This window comes from Seriola lalandi, unplaced genomic scaffold, assembly GCF_002814215.2.
Source record: "Seriola lalandi dorsalis isolate HSWRI2012SDOR001 ecotype SW California unplaced genomic scaffold, Sedor1 jcf7180002054551, whole genome shotgun sequence".
NCBI classification, from domain to species: Eukaryota; Metazoa; Chordata; class Actinopteri; order Carangiformes; family Carangidae; genus Seriola; species Seriola lalandi.
In genome coordinates this window covers 285,623-303,956 of record NW_019525104.1, presented here as the reverse complement: position 1 = coordinate 303,956, position 18,334 = coordinate 285,623, and the positions used below count along the sequence as shown (strand labels likewise).

Sequence of the window (18,334 nt, the reverse complement as noted above, 5' to 3'; positions counted from 1 at the left end):
AAGGGAGGCCTAGTTGATAAACTGAAAACACTATACAGAAATACTGGAATATAGATATGACCACTGAATTACTTCACTGCATGAGGGTTATCACTCATGTCAACAAAAGATCTCCACACTATAAGCGGCACGCCTCTCTCACAAACAATCAAACTAGGGCTCTTCTGAGTTTTCCTCAGGGACAATACTGATACCAATTATCAGTATTCAAAAAGACTGACAACCACTATTAGGATCTATACATTTGCAGTAAGAATGTAAATCCTGTGTGTCAGAATTTAGAATAACATAAACTCCAACACAGACTTTGTTGAAATGCCTTTAAGCAGATATTTAATTAAAAGAGAACGTGCAGGGAGCTCCCAGAGGCATTTTCTAATAAAGTTCAATGAAAATTTGAATAAATAAATAAATAAAATAGCTGTATGGACAGCAAACTTCCTTCCCTGGTGCTGGTCGAGCGAAATCCTTCCATACTTCACTTTTAGAACTTTTCTTTAGTGCATCCGTATGCAATGAGGCTTTAGAGAGAGGCAGAAGCTGTGTCCCGGTTCAGAGGCTGCATCTTTCAGAGGCTGCATTTGAAGACCGATGGCGTCACAGCCGCGCGGCTAGACTTTCCCATTTCAAAGACTCTGAGAAATGCGTCCTTCTTTTCCTGGCAGCGAAGGCTCCATTGGCTGGGTCCTTCTTGCCCCAACCTATCCCAAGATTCACTGTGCACCGGTAATGAAAGCAAACAACAGTAACAGAGAGCTGTAAGTATTGGTTTTTAGCTCAGTTCAACAGCTAACGGTTCAACTTTTAACCTGAAAACCTCAAGTTTATATGAAAAAGTTAGCTTTCGCGTCCTCTGAAGGATGCGGCCCCTGAATTGGGACACTGCTAGAGAGAGAAAGAGAGAGACAGGGCTTAATTCACCGTTATATTCATTTATTACAGAAAACAGCTTTGCTGCCTTTAGCCTTTAGTTGGTTTCAATTATTGAAATGTTATACGTTAACACCGTGATAGCAGGGAAGCTGTTATTCAAATCTAAGCTCCTTCATTACTGAAGAGCATATAGCTGAATATGTAACTAGCAATATTAGTGACTATTCAACACAGGCCATTAGTTCTTAAGTCTGTTATAACTATAACAATATCCTGCACCTCCACACTTGATGTGATGTCAGTGATGTTACTAGTAGTCATGGGTTGAGACTGAGAGTGTGACTAACCCTGGTAAGTCAAGAAAATAACGCAAGAGAAAATGTTGTAGCCCATCAATTATTTTGCTTTTCAGCTGGCTAAATCATGGATTAACATATGAACTTGTTGACGTAAATTTCACAAGTGTGGAGGATATAGCAACACCCACTGAGGCAACTTAGGAGGCGGAGCAACTCAGAAACGGTGATGCTGATGAAGATCAAGCGATTGAACTGTTGTTCCTGCGTGGCCTGTAGAGATACTCGGAGAAATCCCAGCACGACCCAATTCTCAATCACACTGACATGTGATAATTAAAATGACTAAAAATCAAGCAATGGAACATAACCTTGAACAATAGTGTCTCCAGTGGTTCACTCCCTTTGTTGAAACAGGTGAAATCATGTGTATTTCTGACTCTCTCAGCCGTTAATGAACCATCGACTCCTGCTGGTTATTTAGTAAAACTTTGAGTTAAGTGTTATTGTCTGAATGACACCGTACATGATGATGATTACCAGGTATAATCTTTAAAATCTTACTGTGTTAGCATGCTAACATTTTAATGCTAAACACAAAGTACAGCTGAGGTTGATGGGGATGTCGGTAGATCTGAAGATATAAGGTCACAAACCGAAGTGCTGGACATTTTTTTCAGGCCCCCAAAGATATGACAATTTATTTTTATTGTGACAAGAAATGTCTGTGACAAATTCCATGACAATCCACTAAGCAGTCATCAAGACATTTGTTTTCAAAGCTTAAATAGCACCATCATGAAGGTGCTAGAGGAAACGTCAGTAGGATTCGTCCTCTGGGAACCATTAATGTAAAATGCAAAAAGCTGTACCAATCCATCCAGTAGCTGTGGAGATATAAAGTGTAGTCTGTAGATTAAAAGCGCTGGACCAACCACCAGACTGGAGCCACGCCTCTAGCGCGGTCTTTTGCCATACGACATTTCATACAGCAAAAAATGTGTAACACAAGATGAATGTTTTGCACCTCTCTGTTTTATCGATGACCTTAACTAACGTGGAATGGTGTACTGAGGGTTTTTTTCCCGGGTTCAGCTGGATATTGTTGCCATTTGTAAATGTTCCATTCTTCACCGAGGTGAGAGAGAAGGTGTGTGATACTGCAGAAAACATGCCTGTCGTGTTGCTCAGTAAAGCAGACCTTGTTCAAACCTTGCTATTATTGCGCTCCAGGTCACCCGGCCACAAATAAGCCAGCAGGATGGGCACATGCACCATATGCCGTGGGTCAGGGTGTGTGCCAGCCTGAAGACAGGCTGCCAGGCTTCCCAGAGCTCCATCCAGCAGACACACTGGGACCAATGTGCCCATGATCACAGTAGTGCAGTATGTGTTCACTGTGTTTAGCGTTCATGCCAGATAAGCTGCGTTTTGGAGTCGAGTGCTACATTACAAACAAGCAGTTGAACCAATTATCAAGAATATTTACAATATATAGATGTATACAGATATATAGAACTCATCCTTAGTTTTCAGTGTCATCAGGGGCTGGAGGCGGTCTCTCTGGAGGCTCCCCTGGACGGAGTGGAAAACAGGTCTCAAGACCAACACAGGGCTTACCACACGTTGCCATGTATTACTCAAGCGCTGCATGTAAATTTAAAATCTTTTTGATTGAAAAAGATTTTGATTACATCAAGCACCATATTTTCACACTGATGGCCTTTTATTTGTTATCTGTATTCCGCATTTAGCTCCTTATATTGTAGTTTTCGTTGTTACTGGCAGACTCTGGCTTTTCCACTGGACATGATGCAGAGAACAGGACTTGTTCATGAGCATATTCACCTAATTTGACCACATTCGATTGTGAGTTCAGTAAAATTGTGTCGGATGACACTGACTGTCTTCTTCATGAAAACAGTGTGATGTGGTAAATGGTAACTGCTTTTATATTGTGCTTTTCTAGTCTCATCTCAACACTACAAGCTGCATTCACACAGTGCCTTTTTCTACACATACCGCACCTTCAGCGTTTCTGAAAGTCTCAGTTTTAGGGGCTTGAAAACTCCAGAGTAGTGTGGATGGCAGGAGTAACTGAAGGAAAAGATATTAGTTTTAAAACTAAAATGTAGTAGTGTGGATGGAGCCACAGTCGTCCACTGAATCCTGTTTGGCTGCTCGTAAATAGACATGAGTTCTTCTACACTGCTACTGCTCTCTGCCCCCCCGAGGTTTAAGTTTTCCTTCTGCATTCCTCGAGTATTTTAATTTCATTTTATTCATTAAACTCGTGTTCATTTGCTCCATCGCATTTAAAGGAGCTGCACACCTACACTTCATGGGTGTTCTAACTAACTAACTGATTAGATCTCTACACAAGTGGAAGATAGATGGAGCTATGCTGGAACTACACAAGGGAAACAAGTACTTGAATGAAAAACTCACAGGAGAGTCAGAGATGTAGATCCAGCATACTGTTACACTTGAATTATATTAGTAACACCTGTGCTTTTCCTTCTGCCAGTCCTGAGCTTAGTGTCCTCAATGGTAGTGATGCATTTCTGTAGAATGAACCACCTAACAGTTTGAAAAGGGCATCTTGCATAATAATCATTTTTACTTTTCATACTTAAATACATTTAACTAATAATATTTTGTTACTTTCACTTTCTAACAACCCCAGATTTTTTTTCATTTTTGAACTGGAAATCTTTCTCCCCAGGTGACATTGACATTTATGTAACGTTAGACTTCACACAACTCCCTCTGGAGCCACAAGAGGCTTTATGCCACTTTTTCTCACGTATGTAATAGTAGGCAAACTCCCCACCACCTGAAAACAGACTTCAGTTCTCAGTTCTCTGTAAAGTGAAGCTTGAATTCAGCGGTTTTCTGTGGTATTGTTATTGTGTATTGTGAATCTGTTGTATATATATTTTATTTTGTGGTAGCGGTGCTTTTACTTAGGTGCAGGATCTGAGTACTTCCTCATCCACAGCATAGCTATACCTACATTATACAAACCTTACTGAAGTAATAACGAACATACAGACTTTCCTGGTGAATGCAATTGGTTGATATGTGTCAGATTTAACAATACAGTTCCTCTCAAGCATTTTCAGCTTTAAAGCTACAGCACAGTAACAATTTTATTCCTCTGTGCCGGTGACAGTCAGAGCCGGGGGAATATTGTTTTTGGGTTGTCTGTCCGTCCGTGTCCTTCCCATATCTCAGCAAGGCCTTGACACAACTTCTTCAAATTCGGCACAAACATTCACAAGGACTCAAGGATGAACTGAGTTGATTTTGGGGGTCAATGGCTAAAGGTCAAGGTCACTGCGACCTCAGAAAATACTTTTTAGCTATTACTTAAGACTTCACACATCAATTATGACAAAATTGGATAAACAGGGATGTAACCTGAACCTGAGTGGTGGAGGCAGACAACCATGAGGAGGTGATTCTAGTTTTAAATATGTTTTAGGTGAAATATTCTCCAAAACATATCTCAGAGCTCTGTCAAAGTGGAATGGTGTCCTATTGAGTCTTGAGCTAGCCTAAGCTTAGTTTCCAGAACATATTGTATCTTTGACATTGCCCCCCTGCTAGCAGGTGAAATAGTGCTAGAACTCAACCTCAAAGAAAAGACAGGAAATCAAACACACAAACTTTAAGGATGTGTAAAAACCACTGTAACACCAATTCATGTTACCTATAGTAATTTGAGATGATGAGCATAAAGACTATGGTGGTATTTCAATGAGTCAATATGTGCATGTGTGTATTTGTGTGCTTGTATGTATGTGTGTGTGTGTGTGAGTATGTGGTCCAGATATTAATCATGTTTTTTTACACAGTGACATTATGGACACTTGTCCTCCTTGTGTGGATGTTGTTAAGGTGTAGACATGTATTAAGGTTGTGTTACGAGTAGGTTTAGGTCTCCAGGAAGTGAATATAAGTCAATGCTACGTCCCCTGTGTGTGTGTGTGTGTGTGTGCGTGTGTGTGTGGGTTGGGGGGATGGGTGGGTGATGTAGGCGTCTTTAATGAGAAATTAATTGTCAATGATCCTGCCACCTCTGTTAATTAACTTGTAACATGGACATAGTTAGTTCAGTATGGGGTTAATAGCGGCTTGATTTTCTGTCTTGGTGAAAGGAAATGAGTCTTGTTCAACGTGCAAACAGCTTCTCCTTCTCATTGGTGCCATTTACCCAGCAGACCTGATAGCGAGGACAGATAGCGATGATGATGGACACTGAGGGCAAGATCTAACGAGGCTCTCGACGAGGTTCAGGCAGGATTCCATTTCATTTCAATCTTTCCGTCTCCTGTTTCAGTATGAGCAGCACATTGCCCAGCATACTGAGCAAAGTCAGTGCAGCAGAACATTTATATTACCATATAATTCTCATGGGTTCTCCCCTTGTCCCCCCACCCGCTGTTCTAAACCGTGTCTGTTTTTCAGGAATGTGATATAAAGGAGGGGAGGAAACAACTTCTCTGTTTGTGCTGTTTCTCCACCAAGCAGGGAGCAAACAAGAAAATCAATAACCTTAATGGGACGGCTCTAACGGCTCAACTTTATAATGGCAAAACTGAGATGGCAGCAGCATTTGTTATAGCTCTCCCAGCCAGCTATAATATCCATACAACTACCTGGAACACTGTTGCTGCTACCACTACTGCTGCTGCTACAAACTTTGATTAGGCCATAAGAGAGAACAGGCTACTACACAATAAACCACTGGATCGGAAAAAGAACCGCTTCTTTCCGTTGTTCACACTGTGGAGTCCATACGTACATATAGTCATCTGTAACCAAACAACAGCGTCTTCAGTCATGGTAGCCAATGGCTGCTGCTGTTCTGGGTCCGATTAGCTGATGCTTCAGTCTGCCACAGAAAGAAGCTGAGTCAGTGTCATCCACTTGTGACGCACCATATGGTCAGAAGTAACTGGAATAACACTAAATTAATCAACAACTATTTTGATAATAAATTAATCATTTCAGTTATTTTTCAAGCAAAAATGTCAAAAACTCTCTGTTTCAGCTTCACAAATGAGGGAGTTAGCTGCTTTTCTTACGTGACTCTAAACAAATAAAACAATCAAATTGAAGATGAAATTGTTCCAAAGCCACGGGCAGTAATTTTCAGGGAGTCTGAGGTTTTAGCAGCCTTGAGGGATTTTACATTTTACTGTCAACATTAATCAGGCTGATTTTAAAAAAGATGTTTTAGTATTTTTAGCCTCAGTATATTTAAATATGACTAAAGAACAATTCATCAATTCAATTCTGAAGTGCTGAACTGATTATTATTGGTTTATTACCTTCAAATTCATCTGATGTTTATTGGAAAGAACTATGTAGTCTGATAATAATGAAAGAGTTAAGCTGGTTGTATGGAGTTTATAAGCAGCCGTTGATTTCGAGAGGGGCGTCCTTGAAAGAGCTGCTCTCTTAAATTAAAGCTTGCAGAGAATGAAGTTGAACAGTAAGTGGATAAACGAACACTGAATGAGGGTTGGCCATTGTTGAACATCATGTCAGGTGACAAACACAAAGCAATCTATTGTCTAAACATTTTTGAAAATAAGATAAAACATCTCGAGGGGTTTATCCTAATATAATAAATATATAAAGTATTATTGCATGGTGTGTTTTCATTCATTGGAAGTAAGGGGCCAAGCTCAGACCAATTAAAACGAAAACGTGTCCATATCATTCGTCACACTTTTATTTCAGATGTCTGACCTTAATGACCATTGCTCTAATTCTTTATATACAAAGCTACTGCTGTATAAGGACACTCACCTTGGCGTCCAGGTGTTTCTATTATGTTGTCCACCCCATTTATATCAGTGAAAGTAGCTAAATAACAGAAACACCTCTGTACAATGTAACACAGCTCCACACACTACATCCTCCATAATAATAATCCGCTGTCAGCAAGACTTGTATTACAAATTGAACATTATAACCTTCATGAAGGAGGATTTACTGTAGAACTGTTGTATTACTCTACACCAGTTTTAGCTGGATGTTCCTAATAAAGTGAACACTGAGTGTATAACAGTAGGTGTATGCACAGGCTGCAAAGAGCCTAACTGGAATGAATTGGTAATAATTTCATCATATATTATCATCATCACCTCGTAACATGTTTTACCTCTCCCGTCCCCCTTTTAAGAGGTGACATGTTCAGTTACATTTTTACACAGCGATTTTACTTCTACTGCAGCAAAATGTCTTTTCAGTAACAGACAGGCTGACGTCAGTGTAGTGGCTCATCTCCAGTTGCAGGAGTTTCTCATGCTAGAAGTGTGTATTGCTGCTCTATTTATCACAGCTAATGCTTCCTTTCTTCATCACAGTGTCTAACTACCTGCTGTACATTTAAACTTACCCTAGTTCTGCTCCAGCACCCAGAGCTCTCTGCTCCTTTTAGTGACTTTCAGTAATTCAGCAGTTGTTTACATGCTGTTCAGATCAGCTAGTGACTTTAGCTTAGCAGTTAGCATTAGCGTCTATCTCTCTCTCTGTGTCTTGAACCAACAGATGAACTTGTTCATCAGTGTGCTGTTATTGTAACTTCAGTGTAGAGGATTGTGATGTTTCTTACAACTTCAGTGATGTCACAGCTCTGCTCGTTGACCGGAGCTACTCCAGTCTGTGTTTACACAGCAGCCCTCAGCGTTATAGGCTATTACTTGTGACTCGTAACCAATCAGATTTTGCTGTGGGCGGGACATTGCTTCAGACCACAGAGTGCTGACTTCAGGCCAGAGACAGGCAGCTGCATCAGAGCCAAAGTTGCGCATTTTTAAATTAATTTATTTTATCGGATATCAGTTAAAAAATAACAATATTGATATTGGAAAACGCAGAATTTTACCAGCGATAATCAGCCAGGCCAATAATCGGTCAGTCCCCAATAATGTTTTCTTTTTGTCTGGGTAATACCTCCCTATGATCGAATATTATATTTTGGAAATAAACTGTGGTGTAAAATACAGGTATAATTCAATTCAGTGAGGAACTTAGCAGTATTGGGGTTATCCCCACAATCTATAAGGAAAAATGAAAGTGTCTGTCTTTGAAGGAATAAACAAGACCACAACTTGGCGATTAATGAGGATATACTGTATATTTATAGCTAAATGTCTATAAGCAGCTGAATAAATGAGGAATTAATAATAACAAAGAGGTCAGAATGAAATGTGAATATGAACAGATGAATAACGAAATGAAGTGGCCATAGTGAAATGGAGTATGTGTCTAAGAGTGACCAGAGAAGGACTTGAAAAGAAGAATTCAGAGCACTGTCCCACATCTACTCTCATCATAGACGCAGGAAAGTTCGCTCGCTTGTGCAGCATTGTCCCAGGGGTTAGCCCGTTTCAGCTGGACCTGAAGTGGTGGTTCTGATGCTGGCTTCACTCATGACTCGCCCAGCATGGTGACACTCTCCATGACGCAGGGGCGGGGCTTCTCAACTCATCTGGTGATGTCACTCCAGGGTTGATGGAGCAAAGTTTCGGGGTCATTCAGTGTTGTTGAGATGTTTCAGCTAAAGATTAAAATGTGCATGGAAGAGAAACACAGCGGAAAAAGAAAATGCAGGGACATTACGTCTTCAAAAAGTAAAATGACGAGAGAAAATTCTTGGTGAGCAGTTTCAGGAAAATCTTGAAGGACAAAGAGAAATAAGAAAAAGAAAAAGCTGAGGAAGAAAAGAAGCGACGCACGTAACAAAGCCAGTCAGATCTCTTTACCAACCGGCCACTCTAGGCGTGTGTTATAGGCGGAGAAACAGCCTTTTGCGCCCCGATAGAGATTTGCATCTAATAAATATTCATTCCTTTGTTTCAAAGAATGGGAGAGGACTCGATGTGGAACCTTTATTACTCTAGGGAGACTGATTTAATTGAGTTTTACATGCAAATATGCTGGCTTCAGTGATACTTCAGCTTATCTCTGTGGTCAATCAAAAGTGATTCTAAACAGAATAGTTTGTCATAGTGTGTTACACAGAATATTAAGGAAAGCATATGGTTTTAACATTAATCATTCAGAATATACAGGACTAATCATTTTCAATACTGCTAATAGATGAACAGGAATTAAACAGCAACTAATCTGATTAACAGTATAATAAGATACAATCTTGCACTAATAACTGTCCCCGCAGGATTGCAAGGATTACAGAGACCTAACTATCCACTGCATGGTAATGTGGTCACACGGCAAACAATGCATTCATTTCACATGTTATAACTTGGCCATTTCATATAACACAGACATGGGAGTTGAACCGATTTTAATAAAAACATTTGCAGAGTAATATCAACGGGATTACTGAATAGTTGGCCAGCTAATTCACATTAATGCAGACATGTGTTTAATCAAGGAGAAATATCAGTGTTAGGAATACATCTACAGTTTATGGCGGCGGGAGAGGGAGAGAGAGAGAGCATGTAAGACAGAGAGAGAGACTGCAGATCATTATGTGTTTAATTACTTATCATTGTCAGTCTCTGTACCATGGACGTTTTGACCTCGTCTCGCCCTTCTGCTGAGATCCAATAAGGACGACCCCAAAAGCTCCTAACGTGGTTTCACATCATGCTGTTGGTTTTCACGTTATCACACAACACATTGGCCTCTCTTTGAGAAGGGTGGTTCCTGGTCTCTCTCTCTCTCTCTCTCTCTCTCTCTCTCTCTCTCTCTCTCTCTCTCTCTATACATATATATATATATATATATATTGTTTTTTTTATAATCTATTTTATTTTTAGGGGCATTTTTTACCTTACCCTGAGATAGGTGCAGTGAGAAAATCAGAGAGAGAGGGAAATGTGGATGAAATGCAACAAAGGGCCACAGGTGATTTTGGCTACACATTTTCATACTCTGGTTTCTAAAAGCAAAGATAATGAATCAACAAGTCAGTGAAATTTGATTTTAAATATTTATTTCAAATTTCCCCTCTTCAGTTTAATCTTCCAGGCATGTATTTGGACTGTGTGAACATGAGCTGCTGTGAGGTACCACCGTACTGCCCTGTGTGGGGTGTAGATGAAAATGACACCCACCTAGATCTTAGACACTCACTGGGGACAAGGACAAACTCCCCCAAAGGCTCCATTTGAAAACAAAAGGAAGGAATATTATTCTGAGAGTCCTGACCAGAAGTTGTCATTTTGTATCTTTCCGCCACTTTGACACTTCTCTCAGTTGTTTGACTGCTTGCCGTCACTCTGGGCTGGTTGTCAGCGATGGATTTTTAAAAATTAAATATGTGTGGCGTCGAGTAGCTCAGTTGGATGAGCGTCTACGCCATGTGTAGAGGCTACAGTCCTCGCTGCAGTTGGTCCCGGTTCGAGTCCCGCATCGGACAAGCCCTTAGCTGCATTTCATTCCCCCTCTCTCTGCCTCCCCATTTCCTGTCTCTCTCTACTGCACTATCAATAAAGGCACAAAAAAACAAAAATTAAATATGTAAATATACTACCTTTTAATGAGCCTGAATCTGTAGGATTCTTCTGAAAAGTAGATCATATGTCAAAGTAAGATTGTCCGACTGCCCACACCTTACTCAAAGCGAGTTTAAGTATATTTACTCTGCACTCCTGAGAGTTCTTGAAAAGATCTGTTGAAAACCGCGGTGTTATCTCTTAGTGGAGTTCAACAGAACAAGGGTGTGCTCGTACAGTATTGTGCAAAGTTGACGAGTGAAAAAGCTCTGAAAAAATGATCTTTGAGAAGCATGAGTGTGTTCAGTAAATTTAATGGTAATCTACCAGTGGTGTGCCGTCAGGGCCAACAAGACAAGCAGTGTTTGCCCAGTTAAAGCTAAAAATAGACATCAATTAGAGCGATAAGGATGTGGAACTGATATCTCTCCTCTCATCTGATCTCAGAACAGTGTTCCGTCCCATAAATGATATGATTTGGCCAGTTTGAATCCATCATGTAATTTACTGTCACTTGTGGCAGCAGGCGATCGTCCCTGGAAGCTAGCTCCACTTCCAGCCGTTTTAGATATTTCTGTCATTTATATTTCTGTCATTTTTGTGGGCGTGACTGTGTGGTGACTGTGTAACAGTCTGAGTAACAGTTTTTGGACATTTACGCATAGAGGATAATCTTGGGATCTTTGACAGTGACCAGCTATAACCAAAGTGTGCTTGTCAAGCTGTCCTCGACTCGGCTTCTACTGTTCTGAGAACACTTGTGATATTGCACAAATTATACACATGTGCAGACGTGTGTGGAAACTAAACTTGTGCCTTAGAAAATGACTTCCGTAGTGTTTTCATCCTAGGTTTTAAAAGGCATCAGTAGCAAGTAAATGAGCAAATTAAACTGTTATCTGCCATCTCTGTGTGAGATCTGCTGTAGGTTTGAGAAGTTTGAAACAGAAAATTGTTACAGGAGGAGAGCAGCTCCTTTTCAAGAATAGATTAGAGAGAGAGAGAGAGAGAGAGAGAGAGAGACACAGACACAGACACAGACACAGACACAGAGAGAAACTGTAAAGGCCACTGCACGGCAATCTAATCTACCCATTATCTTTTGATATTTCTTGTACACGTGGTTATTTTGGTGGTTGTGCTTTTGGAAAGATATGTGTGTCAACAAGATCTTTAAAAAATCATCCTCTGGGGACCGTAACAACATCCACAATGTATTTCATAGTACTGGCCAGGGGCTGTTGTGATATTTTGCTACGGATCACCGTGTTGGGTTGATAGAATACAAAAGCATCAGGCTCATTATCAGCCTAGTCAACCCATCTCTGTCTATAACCTGGTTTCTATGGCAGCAGCATTCTGAAGCCATCCCTGAAGTGAGAGGAAAGGAAGGAGATGCTGTGTTACCTTCACAAATCACATCTCCACTCACTGTGACCCAGCTCACAGTCATTTTTAATTTTTCTGCACTATTTTACTTCTATTTTTAAGCCTTGGAAACTTCTTGTGAAGCAAATTTTTTTTTCATGTATTCTTTCCTCAGGTGATAATTTACAAAGTCCATAATCCATCACCTGCTTTTTTCTGGTTGTGGTGGGGACTGTGGTGCTTGATGAAAGGTCAGCTTGACAGCATGTTCACTACGAGTAATATTGATGACTGCATGGTGTAATTCCAAAGTGATCATTTGAGAAAGGCACAAAAATGATTAAGAGCCTCATCTGACAAGCCATGGAGGTATTTAGTGGGTGGACATGCCTCATCTTTGTTAAAAAAGGACCCTTGCCTCCGGGTTTCCGTAGGCCACGCTGTTGCTTTTGAGGTTTTTTTTTTTTTGTTTGTTTTTTTAAACAGAAATACATTATCGTTCACTAATTCCAATTCCAGATTTTTAGAAGATCAGTTTATCATAGTCATGCAAGGAGTACTCAGCCTGTGGACACAGCTGACTAATGTGTGGTTTTCTTAAGGCAGACCTCAGTTCAGGCTTGGACATTGTAAATTTCGAACAGAAAACTAGAGACTGAAGGTCAGGATATCACAAACTCTGCTGCTTTCATTTTGACCATTATTTTTTTATATCTCTGTTTTGTAAGCCCCCAAACTTTACAGAGGAGCACCACAACTGAATCGCTGGGAACCACTGACAGTGAAATGCAACGTTTCTTACACAGATGTTTCACAGTAACATGCTGAGTTTCAGAGGGCAGAACCCCTGCCTCTCCTGCTCGGCTTTGTGATTCCATGTTGGACTTTCACTGACAGAAGCTTAACACGACTCAAAAGAACAACAAAGCAGACCAAAAATCACGGTAACAGAATGGTGAGTATGACACGACTCTGTTGTTCTACTGATGGAACCAGTGCTGTGCAAACGTACATTATTATTACCGGGGGTGCTGTGGCTCAGGAGGTAGAGGGGCTCGTCTACTAACCAGAAGGTTGATGGTTCGGTATCGGGTCAAAGTGTCCTTGGGCAGGATGCTGTATGAGTGTGTATGGATGTGATGTATGAAAATGTGTGTGAATGGGTGAATGTGGCATGTATTGTAAAGCGCTTTGAGAGGTCGATGAGACAAGGAAAGTGCTATATAGGTGCAGTTCATTTACCATTTACTGTGGAGGCTAAGCCGATGCTTTATGCCACTGAGCCGCTGCACCATGGATGACCTAATTGACACGCTGATTACCGTGTCTGATGAATAAGAGTCCTAGGTGAACTTTCCAATTGAACACACAGTCCATTTATTTTTCCCTTTAAACTTCTCAGTGTTCATTAAACTCAGCAAAAGTCTGGAAAAATCTTTGATTATTCTGGCAGCTAGCGCCTTGCTGGAGACTTCTCACATGACACACCTCCCAGAAACGGACAGACGTGGTTGCTTCATTTTGTCCCACAGGCAACACTGTGACTGATCTCTATTATTGTGCTCAGCTCTTCTGTAATTGATAAGCTTTCTAGAAAATAAAGCGCTTGACAGTTAGAGACAAAGTGGAATGTTCTGTCAAGTTTTTACTCATCTAGTCATGCTTAATAATGTCCCTTGATAAAACGAGGACACTGATAGGACAGCACACAACCACGGAGAACCAGTCAGACTCTTGTATTTCTGACAATCCATGTAGAATCCTGGAGATAGCGGCTGAGGTCTGTTGATCCTCAAGGAGTTCAGCACTGAATGGTTTGGTAGCGGTCCCAAAAATGGAAAACAAAAACAGTATTAGGTAAACATAATGATGAATAATGATTTGTGAATTTGCCAGTCTAGTACATATGCCAGGATGTTGTATGGAAACAATTTTGTTGACCAGTACAGCAGTAAATTTGGGCATCAACTGAAGGAAAAGGGTCACTTGTGTATGCTCTGTAAAGACTTCACCACTTCTACCAGTGCCTTTTGGCTTCTTCACAGTCAGTGGTTTCAGGACGGTTTCCCTGTAATCAATTTTATTTCAGTCCGTAAATAATCATGTACAGTACATAACAACATCGCATGTAGTATCTGAGACCTTGGTCTATGGGGGGATCTGGTTGTATTGACCTCAGCGTCAGTTTGCAACGTAGAGCAGCAAACCCACCAAATGAAAAATGTCTATTCCAGGCGCACAGGAAGAGGGAATTCGCTGATGACAGCGAACTGTATAGATCACATGATTTGATTTGAATGCAATCTATTTAAAACAAACACAGTACTAAAAGAATATGTAAATTTCAGAGCTGAATAAAAACATACTCCTCTAAACAAAAGAATGTCCATTGAAAGGAGAAGACTTATCTGTGATAATGTTAGACAGGACAGGAAATGCTGTAGTCGCTACAGCTGCAGTCAGGATCTTACAGGAGCCGACTACTACACCAAGAGTTAGAACTGGTCTTGTAATTAACACAAGTAAAGCAGCAGTTTAACCTTTTGACGAATCCATAAAGATACATTGGCAATGGTCAAAAAAAAAAATAGCATCAGTGTTATTGTAGTTAATAAGCCTAGCATGGATATTGTAGCTAACAATGTGGTATCTTGGCATCTTGATATAAACAACATTAACCATCATATTTGAAGATGTATTTTTCACAGAAGAACACGTCGCCCTTCTCCAGCTCTGTTGTCTTCGTGTCGGAACAACTTTCCACAGTTCACTAACTACATGGAGAATCCACAGATTGTCCACACACGTGACGATACTGTCATTTCTGGTTGTGGAAAGTAGCAGCAGGCTTATTTTGCCAGGCATCAGGTAAACTTTTTTTTTTTTTTTTTTTAAATAACAGTACATTACCGTGACTTTAAAAGTTGAATCAATTGGAATGAATTGATCAGTGGACACAGTATTTCTGTTAAAATGAGACGTGATAGGATGGTGTTGTTGTGTACAGTACATTATCCTGGACATATCAAGATGACAGGGAAACATGGAGGGAGAGTAGAATTTTCATCGCCAGTATCTTAACACTGATCAAGAGACAGGACAGGACAGTGTTGGCCTCATTCCTCAGCTACTACTGCTTTGTTACTAGCGCTTTTTTTTCTTGTAGCCTGTGCACGGTTTTTAGCCATTGTCGGGCCACAGCCGTTCTCCACAGCTGCAGACGGCTCGTCTTTGCTAGGTGTATTTCCACAAGCTTCACGTTGTTGTTTTGTTTAGTAGGTGTTTCAGGAGGTTGAGGTTGTGTTTTTACAGTGCAAGTCTTTTTACCTGATGTTCTTGTCATGTTTCTTCCTGACAAAATCAAAGTAATGGAAATATTTCCAGCTGAGTTTCCATCGTCCAAGCTGGCTTGCTGCTTAGTGATGTGCACATGTGGTGATTTCAGAAATGAATGAATGTGATTGTTGGATTTCTTAATCAGTAGGGGAATGACAACACAAGTAAGGTTATAACAAATTATTTTTTCGGGGGGTAGCTGTAATATTGTTTCTCAAATTTTATCAGTAATTCATTAACTTGTAATATTGTGACTTAAATGCATTACTGGTAACTAGTTACTGCCCAACACTGATGGAGATTTGAAATAATTGCTCATGAAACAAGAAAATATAATTACATTTAGGTAAAATTGGGGAAAAAAAAGCTTGCCTCTAATATAAACCTGCATTAAATGAAAGCCTGGTCAGTATTTGAGAATTTACAATATACTTTGATATCTAGAAAAATCCACCTTAGGGTTCTTTGCAAAAATGAATTCCGTTATTAGTGATCCTCTGTCCTGCTTTCTGGAACCTGATGTTGAGCTGTCTGAAAAATTTCTGGCTCATTTTTATAAGTAAGGTAGAGAATGTCAGGTCCCAGATCCAGCCCCATCCTCCTATCCCCCTGCCTCTGTGTGTTAGAGAGTACAGTCCTACATCCTGGATCCCCACCAGGCTGCTGAATGAGGTATTTTCCATCGTTAGCTCTGTCATTTTACACATTTTCAACAACTGGCTTGCCTCTGGTTCTTTTCCTGACAGTTTTAAACATGCCATTATTCACTCATTGCTGAAGAAACCTCATTTAGACCCACTTTCCTTCAGCAACTATAGACCAATCTTCAAATTGTCTTTATGTGTAATGTAATCTCTTCTCAGTTGATTTCTTTTGTGAAAAATAATAGTGTTTCCAGTGAAGTTTCAGAGCACTTCATAGTACAGAAATCGATTATGGCAGAAATCATAATCCTGATTATTTTGATCACTATTACACATTGACTTATGTATGGAATACCCACGTGTGTGTGTGTGTGTGTGTGTGTGTGTGTGTGTGCTGCACGGTGCCCGATAATGTCGGATGAGTTTTGTACGGGTGATGAATAATCATCATAATCATTTTATCTATCTCGATTATCTTGTTTTAACAATTGTTGGAAGTCAAACTGGTAATCGATCATTAATGTTAAGAACAGTTTATTATTATTACATATTATTATAACTTCATCTGTAGCGTATGGAGCCAAGAGAATATGCCTGTTCTTGTTAAAGAGCATATACTATATTCTACCAGAGAGTACTCTGTGTAGTTCAGAGGGAGTCCCAGGACCCCTCCATTAATCTGTTTCAATTTGATGTGTGTGAGGCTCCACACCAGCAGTCCCAGTCCCATCATACGCTCCACTACCACTCAACAGCCTGTTTAGAGAAGGGCTCACTGACTCTTCACAATTCACCGTGCTAATCCCACTCTTGCAGTGCTGGAATGTTAATAGCAGCTGGAATATTTCCTGTGCTCTGATCCCGTATATTTATTGCCTTATGTTTTTGTTATTTTGAGTGAGAGGAAAAAATGGATAGTATTGTCAAATCATCTTTTTTTTTTCCAACAGTTTCTTGTTAGAAATGTAATTGGTCACAAACAAAACCTATGGAAATTGTACCAGTATGAAACCAAAGGGCATTTAGCAGCTTAGAATGAAAAATCATCCTCTATTAGTGACCAAAGAACTGCAAGAACATTGACTGGTTCCTGGCTACAAGAATAATTATGTCACATCACAACAGATGGAACGAAGCAAGCTAATTACAGAAACGGTCCAACAGAAACATTCAGAGAAGAGGTGGGGCTTTAACTGAATATTAGCACCTGTCATTATTCAAACCAGAAATGCCTGATGGGAGAATTTAGTACAATGCTCAGTACGAAACCAGAAAGAAAAATTTTAAATGTATATTTGAACTAACCTATATTTGAGCATCGAGTCACCACATGGTGGTCTTTAAAACACAGCACGTTACAGTTAACTGTTCTATCCATATCTTCTTAATACGCATGTCATCAGATTCCAAGCTGCGTTTGTCTCATTTGACCTTCAGTTCTGATCCACTCTTTAAGTGGTTTGAGTGAGGCGCTTGTTTTGTCTCGCTTTAAATATCAATAGCTCAGTTCTTTATAAGCAAAATGAGTTATCTGCCTTTGTTGTAATCTGCCTTTGTGTGTTATTCTGATGATCCAAGCAATGTCACCATCGTGTTTGGTTGTGTATCTCAATGCTGAAGTGTGGGAAGAGGCTGTTAAAGGCCTATTGCCAATGGTAGTAATTGGTTATGATGCTGTAGGTGTTGACTCTGGAAGTCAGAAAGTTCAAGTGAAAGTTACTTTTCAAAAAGAGTTGTTGCAGTTCTATCTATTTTTTATTTCTTATAATCATTATTTACTCATTGTAGTTTAAGGCCACATTTGCACTGATTACTGTTCTGTAATGATCATAACTGACACCTTCATACTAAAGTAACCTAAATGTGACATATATAAGCCATCATAATTCTCAAACACATTTATTCACATCAAGTGTATCATTTCAGGTAAACTCAGAGAAAGGATAAGGACAAAGGAAAGGTTGTGATGTGATAAATTCAAGTCTATTTGATGTGAACTTGTGTAACACTACACTGGTGTAGTATTAACGCCATATTTTAGAATTTACTCTCGTTGAAATGGGGCACCAGTCCTCTGGGAGGACAACAATGAATTATTTCATTGCCAAATTTATCTCATATCAGAACCTGTGACTTCTCGAATCAATGGATCTCCAGTCTCTACATCAAAAGAATACAACAGGACAACAACTGGGTGTAAATAAAGGAGTTTATTAACTAAACTACTATCTACAGAGTAAATGCAAGGTGTAATAATCATGAAGATGAAAATAATAATGAAATGAGCAGTGTGATGAGTTGGCAATGGTGGGAGAGAATATGTTATGGCTAT

The 18,334-nt window shown here is 39.9% G+C and overlaps 1 protein-coding gene across 3 annotated transcripts in view; it reads left to right on the top strand.

Annotated features, from left to right (window-relative positions):
- Positions 1-18,334, top strand: part of LOC111661749 (glutamate receptor ionotropic, kainate 2) — a 335,637-nt gene that overhangs the window by 102,551 nt on the left and 214,752 nt on the right. The window lies entirely within an intron of this gene.